Source organism: Rhincodon typus, chromosome 26 (genome assembly GCF_021869965.1).
Source record: "Rhincodon typus isolate 14 chromosome 26, sRhiTyp1.1, whole genome shotgun sequence".
Classification (NCBI taxonomy): domain Eukaryota; kingdom Metazoa; phylum Chordata; class Chondrichthyes; order Orectolobiformes; family Rhincodontidae; genus Rhincodon; species Rhincodon typus.
The window spans coordinates 37,970,355-37,979,669 of record NC_063357.1 but is presented as its reverse complement, the minus strand read 5'-3'; positions in this window follow the sequence as shown (position 1 = coordinate 37,979,669).

Genomic DNA, 9,315 nt, shown 5'->3' with positions numbered 1-9,315 from the left:
GTGGATGTGTTCCAATCAAACAGGCTGTTTTGTCCTGGTTGGTGTTGAGCTTCTTGAGTGTTGTTGGAGCTGCACTCATCCAGTGGGGAGTATTCCATCAGACTGCTGACTTGGGCTTTGTAGATCATGAACAGGCTTTGGGAGTCAGGCAGTGAATTACTTGTAACAGAATTCCTAGCCTCTGACGTGGTTTTGTAGGCACGGTATTTATGTGGCAAGTCCATTTGAGGTTCTGGTCAATGGTAACCCGCAGGATGTTGATTGTTTGGAATTCAGCAACGGTGATACCATTGAATGTGAAGCACCAGTTGGTTAGATTGGTTGTGTTGTTGGGGATGATCCTCGCCTGACATTTGTATGACATGAATATTATTTGCCACTTGCTAACCCAAAACCTAGTTCTGGTCCAGGTCTTGCTACATTTGGACATGGACTGCTCGAGTATCTAAGCAGTAATGGATGGTCATAGAATCACGGAATCCCTACAGTGTGGAAACAGGCCAATCGGCCCAATAAGTACTCACCGTCCCTCTGAGGAGCATCCCTCCCAGACCCATTCCCCTATCATTTTCCCTGCAGCCCTGTATTTCCATGGCCAATCCGTCTAACTTACACACCCCTGGACACTACGGGCAATTTAGCATTGTCAGTCCACCTAACCTGCATATGTTTGGACCATGGGAGGAAACCGGAGCACCTGGCGGAAGCCCACGTAGACATGGGGAGAATGTGCAAACTCCACACAGACAGTTGCCCGAGGGTGGAATCGAACCTGTGTCCCCGGCACTGTGAGGCAGCAGTGCTAACCGCTGAGCCACCGTGCCACCCCAAACATCCCAAATTCTGGCCAAATGATGGAGAGAAGATCATTGATGAAGCAGCTGAAGGTAGGGCTAAGGACACTATCCTGAGGAACTCCTGCAGAGATGTCCTGGAGCTGAAATGACTGACCTCCAACAACCATAACCATCTTCCTACATGCCAGAAATGACTTCAATCAGTGGAGAGTTTGCCCCCTGATTCCCACTGATTCCAGTTTTGCTGGGGCTCCCTGATGCCACACTCAGTCAGATGCAGCCCAGATGAGAAGGGCTGTCACTCTCACCTTACCTCTAGGATTCAGTTCTTTTGTCCATGTTTGAACCAAGTCTGTAATGAGGTCAGGAGTTGAATGGCCCTGGCAGAACCCAAACTGGGCACCCCTGAGCAGGTGGTGCTTGATAGCACTGTTGATGACACTGAAATAACTCATCACCAAGTCACCCTTTGTTTACATGTGAACAGTTCTTGATTAGTACTGCCTAACGCCAAGTCAAGTATCTCTGACGCTCACCCTTTTCGTATGTCAGCCCGGTATCCCTAATTGGACCTGACTAACTGCCGCAAGCAAGGAACTCATTTTCTATGAGGTCCAGCAGGCTGACCTCGTTACAATCACTCCAGACACCTTCCATCACGACTGGTGATCGGGAGTAGACTGATGGGCTGATAATTGGCTGGGTTGGATTTGTCCTGCTTTTTGTGTACGGGACTATCTGGGCAATTTTCGATGTTGTCAGGCAGATGCCAGTAATGTGCACTGTGCCATCATTGCAAGTTTGCTCTGGGGTCCTAAAGTCCTGACAGGTCAAAGGGCATACTCTGGTTCTGGGCGGGGTTGCGATCCCACGCCCAGCACTCCTAACTTGGATCACTCCATTATGGAGATAGGCACAGTCTACTCCTTCATAATTTTTATGGCGTTGGTCCAATTTTAAACTGTCCTGGCTCATGGCATCTCAGAGATGATAGATGGTTGAGTTCTATTCCATCAAGGCCTGTGCTGAAATTGTAAATGACTCAACATGCCAAAAGACTTTCTCCTCATCCAATTTCTCCTGCTCTTATCGTGCTATTATGCTTTTACAGTCCATAATCAAACTGTAAAACTAAATGATAACCTTGTCATAATACTGAAGTTTTATAGCTTTTCCAAGGCTGTGGGTTAGAGATCTACTCTAGAAGTTAAACACAAAACTCAATGCTGACACACCAGTGCAGAACTGAAGGAGTCCCACACTGAGTCAGAGGTGCCTTCTTCCAGATGGAGAACCCTTTTCTGCCCTCTCTTTTTCATTTGGCTATTTTGAGGAAGAGCAGGGACGTTATCTCCAGTGCCTTGCCTAATATTTATTGCTCAATCGCCATCATGAAAACAGATAATCTGATTATTAGTACTTAGGCTTGTTTCCTCCATTCTGCCCATCATTCCATTTCACAATGCAATAAAGTCATTTACGACATTCTGAAGTCACAAAAGGCACTTTTTAAAATATCAATCTTTCTGTTTGTTCTTTTAATATCCTTTTTTATAACGCTCTCTGCATTTTGTATACGTTCATTTATTTGCAACTTTACTGTCGACCTGGCATTTGCTGAATAAAATAAATTTATGTCATTATGAGCAAATTGAGCCAATCCCCATTGGAATTTTGAAACATGACAAGGTGAATACTCACAGGATGGCTCCCTTGATGGGAGAGACTAGAATTGAGGGGCACAGCTTCAAAATAAGAATCCCATTTAAGATTGAGATGAGGAGAATTGTTTTCACTCGGAGGTTGTTTCTTTGTGGAATTCTTTTCATCAGAGAGTTCAGTGAATACAAACAAGGCTGAGTTAGATAAATTCTTGACCTACAGGGGAGTTAAGGGTTATGGGGACAGACAGGAAGCTGGAGATACAGCCACAATCACATCTTATTGATTAGCCAAGCAGATATAAGCATTTAAATATAAAATTCCTACTCTTGTGCATGAATCAAAATTGTTAATGTTCAACTTGGATTATAAATAAATAATTCAGCAAGACCATGATCTCATGCTGCACGCTCTAGAGAGTTTAGTGATCATACTGATTAGACTATAATGAACATTATAATGAGATATATAGTCTTTAAGCTACTAATTAACATGTCTATCAGCGATTCTGTCACTGGTGCGCAGACTGATGTATTGTTAGATAAGAGAATAGATCTTAATCATTGCTGCTTTTGGCAATAACATCAATTACCATCAATAACTGAATCTAAAACAGAGAGGAAAGTCTTCCCCAGGAGAATCACATGCCCATTGACAGAACCAGCTTGATCTTGCTTCTGCTTAATGGGATTTAGGTATTGCAGGACATTCCATTTTGGACCACAGCTGTATGAAATCTGAAGCTGAGCACCCCTGGTGGAACACAACTGGAGCATCATTGATTGATTGTGGCTGATTAAGTATCACTTTCAAAGACCTTTTCCATCACTTTGTTGATGATGGAGAGTAGACTGATGAAGAGGTAAATGGTTGGATTAGATCTGACCTGTCTTTTGTGGATGAGACATACTTGGATAACTTTCCCACATTGTCGGGAAGATGCCAGTGTTGCAACTGTACTAGAACAGCTTGACCAGAGGCCCAACAAGTTTTGGAGCACAAGTCTTTGGAAAACAAGACTAAAGTTGTGATATTGTCAGGGCCTGTAACCTTTGCAATATCCGGTGAGCTCTACCTTGTCTTAATATCATGCCGAGCGAATAGCATCGGCTGAAGACTGGCTTCTGTGATGATGGGTACTTGAGGAGGAGACCAATATGGATTGGTCATACAGGATGTCATTGTAGAAGCTGGATGCAAATGCTTCAACCTGTTTGGACTGGGTCATATTAAAGTTTGAGATGTTCTTGGAGCTTAATTGTCCAGCACAATTCTATTTGGATATAACAGAACTGCAGAGCTTTGATTTGATCATTTGTTTATGGGATTGCTCAGGCTTATCTGCAACATGCTGGTCCACCCTTTGGAACATTTTCAGTCCCTTGTATCGTTAGCTCAACGAGTGGGGGCAAAATACTGATGGAGAAATACAACTGTGTTTTGCTGATTTTTGGAATGTAAATTTAACGATATGATGGTGATTTATGGTTTGTGATCTCCTGCTGTGATCTCCCCTGGAAATGAAGTTGTCATTATATTGAAATGGATGACTTAGATTTCTGGGTAATGGCCTGACTGTAGGAGATACTTTACTGAAATGTGAAAATAGGGATCCTCCCTTTTCCTAAATTGAACCTTAGTTTTTTGCTGATTGTTAAGCCTACCCTCTTGGCTTCAATGGCTGTAAATCTTTATTGAAAGTGGCCTTCAGATTTTACTAAGCCTCTGGATAGATTTTAAGATGCCAGTAGGCTTGTATGATACTTTTTGCTGTCTTGACTGCTACATCTATATTAAAAGCCCACATACATTGACTTGTTCAAGTGTCCACAGTGTTACAGGGCTGTTCCACATCAATCCCAGTGATCTGTGGAACAATAGTGTGGAATGATGTGACTCTGAACTCCCTACCAACATTCTCCTTCATTTATTGAAAGGCTGTAAAGAGTAAGGAACCACGGGGCAGCAGTGTGATCTTCCACTGAGACTTTATCAGAGGCTGCATCATTACAGTGCCTGTAGTGTTCACGTGGTGACCATGTCAAATACTTCACACAGGTTGGACTCTCTAATATTTTCCCGGATGACCACTAATACACTCTACACAGGTTGGACTGTCTAATATTTTACCAGTAGACCATTCTTGGCATCTTGTGGTATGTGCCACCTTTACCAGTATGTGGTACAGGGTAAGGGATTTTTGAGATAGATCACTTCTACCAAACCTCCTTTATCTTTGCTTTATCTTGGGCCACTCCTCTTCTCTGTTCAGTTTTCTTCTGCAAAACAGTATTAGTTCTTGTTTTAAGAAACTGTCATTTTTCAATTCTGTAGCTATAATTCAACTTAAACCTGGAAAAATAGTATACTGCATTACATACATAAAATTGAAGAATGTTTCTGTTTACTGCAGGTGTTAGAATATGGGAATAGAGATGTTTTACAGTTGTATAGGGAATTGATGGAGTACTGCATACATACAGTTTTGGCTTCCTTATTTAAAATGGATATAATTGCATTGGAAGCAGCTCAGAGAAAGCTCAAAAAACTGATTCCCAGGGAGAAGGGATTATCTTATGAGGAAGGATTGAACCACATGGGCCTGTGTCCATTGGTTTTCTGAAGAATGTGACAATCTTTTGAAATATATAATTTCTTAAGGGAACTTGACTGGGGTGGATGCTGAGAAGATGTTTCTTCTTGTGGGAGAGACATGAAAGGGGGACACAGTTTAAAAATAAGAGGGCTTCCATTTAAGACTGCACTGAGAAGAATATTTTTCGCTCAGAGAGTGACGAGGCTGTGGAACTTTCTTAAGCAGAGGTTGGTGATAGTAGAATCATTGAATATTTTTAAGGCAGTTTAGATAGATTCTTGACTAATGAGAGTCAAACATTATTGGTGTAGACAGGAAAGTGAAAGTGAGACCACAATAAAAACTGCCATAATGTTATCAAATGGCAGAGTTGAGTATAGGGAACGATTGACCTACTCTTGTTCACAGTTTGTATAATCATATAACACGAAAATTATGGTTGGCCTTATTAAAGAGAGAGTATAGAGAGGCAAAATGGTCTGTAAATACGATACCGTAAAACATCTGATGGAAAAGAAAAACAATCAAGATGGGAACAGAGTGACATGGAAAAGCAACTGGGAAAACAAAGAGAGAACAAGAAATCGATGTATTCTCCAGGTTTCACACAGTCCGAACCTGGAACAAGACCATCCTGAACATAAAAATTAGACTCCACTCCATTAAGGAAAACAACATCTTAAAAATCAATCAATAAAAAGATAATTGAGTAAAGAAAAATTGTGGTAAAAGAGAAGATGGAAAGAAAGTCAGTCAGAATTAATAGGACAGAAAAAGGGAAAAAAAATTTAAAAATAAATAAATAACAAGGAAAGAGAAACTGAGATGGTCAAGTGTGCTCCACAAAATGCAGACCTTAGCTTTAGCCTGCCCCATTCATTCCCTGCCATCTGACCATTTGTACGAGACAAATGACAAGTGGGGGTTGCTCCAGTCCACCTGAAGAATGTTCGCAAAGAAAGGCAAACTCCAGGGGCCCAGGTGGGTAATTCTGACACTTGTGTTTCTTCATGAAATCAAAGACCAGGGCAAACACCGTGAAGAACATGGCCAGCACAGCAAATCTGTCAAATAGTGTGAAGAGAAACCCAGGGAGAGCTGAGAGCTTCATGTTTCCCAGAGAGACAAACACTTGTCCAGCAGCCAGATAACAAATTCCACCTGTCAGCTGAGATTGAGTGAGGCCTGCTGCAGAGTTTTACTGGGAGTGGCCACCCAATCTTATTTGATATTCCACACTCCACTATAGCATCATGTGACTTTAGCTTGCATATTCAAGTGTCTATTAAAAACTACATGAAATAAAACACCGACTAAAAGTCAATCTCAGCCCTGTTCTTGTTTAAACTCAGACCTTTCTTTGAGTATCAAGGTTTTCAGTGTCACTGAATTCTTTGTTGGGGGTTTTGTAAAATCAACTTCCACACCCTAACTTGGTTCAGATTAAACTCTACACAGGATAGAGTTATTTACAAAGACTTTACTAATTTTTATGATGATCCTTTATTTGCTTTTGCAACGTAGAGTCAAACTGCGAGGTCCTTTGACCCATTGCATCTATGCCAACATACAGTAATCCCATTGTTTGGCACTTGGTCCATGGCCTTGAATGTTTGGACACTTCAAGTGCTCATCCCAGTACTTTTTAAAGGTTGTGATGTTTTTCTGCTTCAACTACCCTCCCAGACAGTGCAATCTAGACTCCCACTGCCCTCTATGTGAAAACATTTTCCTCAAAGGCCCTTTAAGCCTCTTGCCTTGCGCCTTAAAATTATGCCCCCATCTTTATACACTTATACCAGGTCCCCCTCAGCCTTCTCTGCTCTAAAGAAAACGACCCAAGCCTATCCAGTCTCTCTCCATCACTGAAATGCTCCATCCCAGACAATATCCTGGGGAATCTCCTCTGCAACCCCTCCAGTGTAATCACAACCTCCCTATGGTGTGGTGACCAGAACTGCACACAGTACTCAAGCTGTGGCTTCACCAAAGTTCTGTACAGCTCCAACACAACCTCCTTGCACTTATAATCAACTGATAAAGGCAAGTGTCCTGTTTGACTTCTTAATTAGCCTATTAATCTGCCACGCACCTTAAGGGATCTGTGGACAAGCGTCCCAAGATCCCGCTAGTCCTCTGAGCTTCCTAGTGTCCTGCCATTCATTTAGTATTTCCATGTCTTATTTCTTACGTCCAAACAGTTCCTCCCAGGGAAAGGAAATAGTTTCAAAAAGTTAGAAAATGGGTTACCTTAGTGTGAGGATGTTAGTGTGAAAATTTCAGATCAGAAGTGTTTGTTTAGAATACTGAAGGGATGAGTCAAAGCCAAGAAAGTTTAAGCTTAGTTGTTTGAATACTTAAGGAAGAAGCTATCAAACTCACAAGATGGAGGAATGGCATTTTAGTAGGTCCTGGAGAGTGTTGCTGAACAAAGAGACCTTGGGGTGCAGGTTCATAGTTCCTTGAAGGGTAATGAAGAAGGCATTTGATACACTTGCCTTTATTGGTCAGTGCATTCAGTATAGGAGTTGGGAGGTCATGTTGCGGATGTACAGGATATTGGTGAGGTCACTTTTGGAATACTGTGTTCAGTTCTGGTCTCCCTGCTACACTAAAGACATAATGAAACTTGAAATGGTTCAGAAAAGATTTACAAGGCTGTTGCCAGGGTTGGAGGGTTTGAGCTATCGGAACAGGCTGAATAGATTGGGGCTATTTTTCGTGTATTGTCGGAGGCTGAGGGGTGACCATATAGAAATTTATAAAATCATGAGGGACATTAGTAGGGTGAACAGTCAGTGTCTTTTCCCCAGGGTAGGTGAGTCTAAAACTAGAGGGCATAGGTTTAAGGTGAGAGGAGAAAGATTTAAAAGGGACCTAAGGGGCAACTTTTTCATGCAGAGGATGTTGCATGTATGGAACGAGCTGCCAGAGGAGCTGGTGGAGGCTGGTACAATTACAACATTTAAAAGGCATCTGGATGGGTATTGAATAGGAAGGGTTAAAGGCCAAATGCTGGCAAATAGAACTAGGTTAATGGAGAATATCTGGTCGCATGGACAAGTTAGAATGAAGGGTCTGTTTCCGTGCTCTGACATCTCTATGAGGAATTGAAAGCAACAGTCAAAGCAAAGGTATAGGTATGTTTGAAAAGTGAATTCTCTCTGGTGTTTGAATAAAGGGATGCTGTTGGGAGAGATGGGATTGTTTCATTACGGTATGTTTCAAAATCTTTCAAATTGTGTAATATGTAAATAATTCAATTTATTCTATTTTGTCTTCTTTTGAGTAATAAACTTCTGTTTTATTGTTAAAAGTAACTCTGCAGCAATGTGTGCTTGTGTTTCAGTGAAAGACCACCTTGTTAAATAAAAACAAAACAAAATATGATTTATTAAGGCAGATTTCAGACTGGGGCTCTGACTTGTCCAGTAACAACAGCTGGGATCATAATAGCTCTCACCAAATGTAACAATAAAATCAGAGAATGACTTCTACAAGCATATGAATTAGGAGCAGACCATTTAGCTTCTCCGGCCTGCTCCACCATTCTATAAGGTCTTGGCTGATTTCTTTGTGTTTCAAATTCCATATTCCCATCTACCCAATTTTAACTCCTGTACCTATCAATAATCTGCCTTAAAAATGTTCAGTGACCATGCTACCATTGCTTTCTGAGGCAGAGAGTTGCAGGGTCGCTTGGAGAGAGAACATTTCTCCTCATCTCTGTCCTGAAAGAGTGACATGTAATCTTAAAAAGGTGCTCCCTAGTTCTGGACTCACCACAGGAGGAAACATCCTTTCCATGGGCACCTTGTCAAGACCGTTCTTATACACTTTGTTCAAGTCGCTCCTCACTCTTCTAAACTCCAGTTTAAAAAAAGCCCAATCTGCCCAGCCTTTCCTTTTAAAACTAGCTGCTCATTCCAGATGTCAATCTGGTAAATGTCCCCTGAACCACATTTACAGCCTTCCTTAATAAGGAGACCAAAACTGGACATAGTGTTCAAAATGTGATTGCACCAATGCTCTGCATAACTAAAGTATGAAATCCTCACTTTTATGTTTAATTCCACTCCTAAATAAAGGTAGCATCCCATTAACCTTCTGGATTATACACTGCACATTAACGTTTTGTGACTCATGCACCAAAAACCTGGATCCCTCTGCGCTTTGGAATTTGGTAGCTATTCTTCAGTTATGTTTTATTCCACTTTTATTCTTCCTGCCAAAGTTGCTGACTTCACAATTTTCCACATT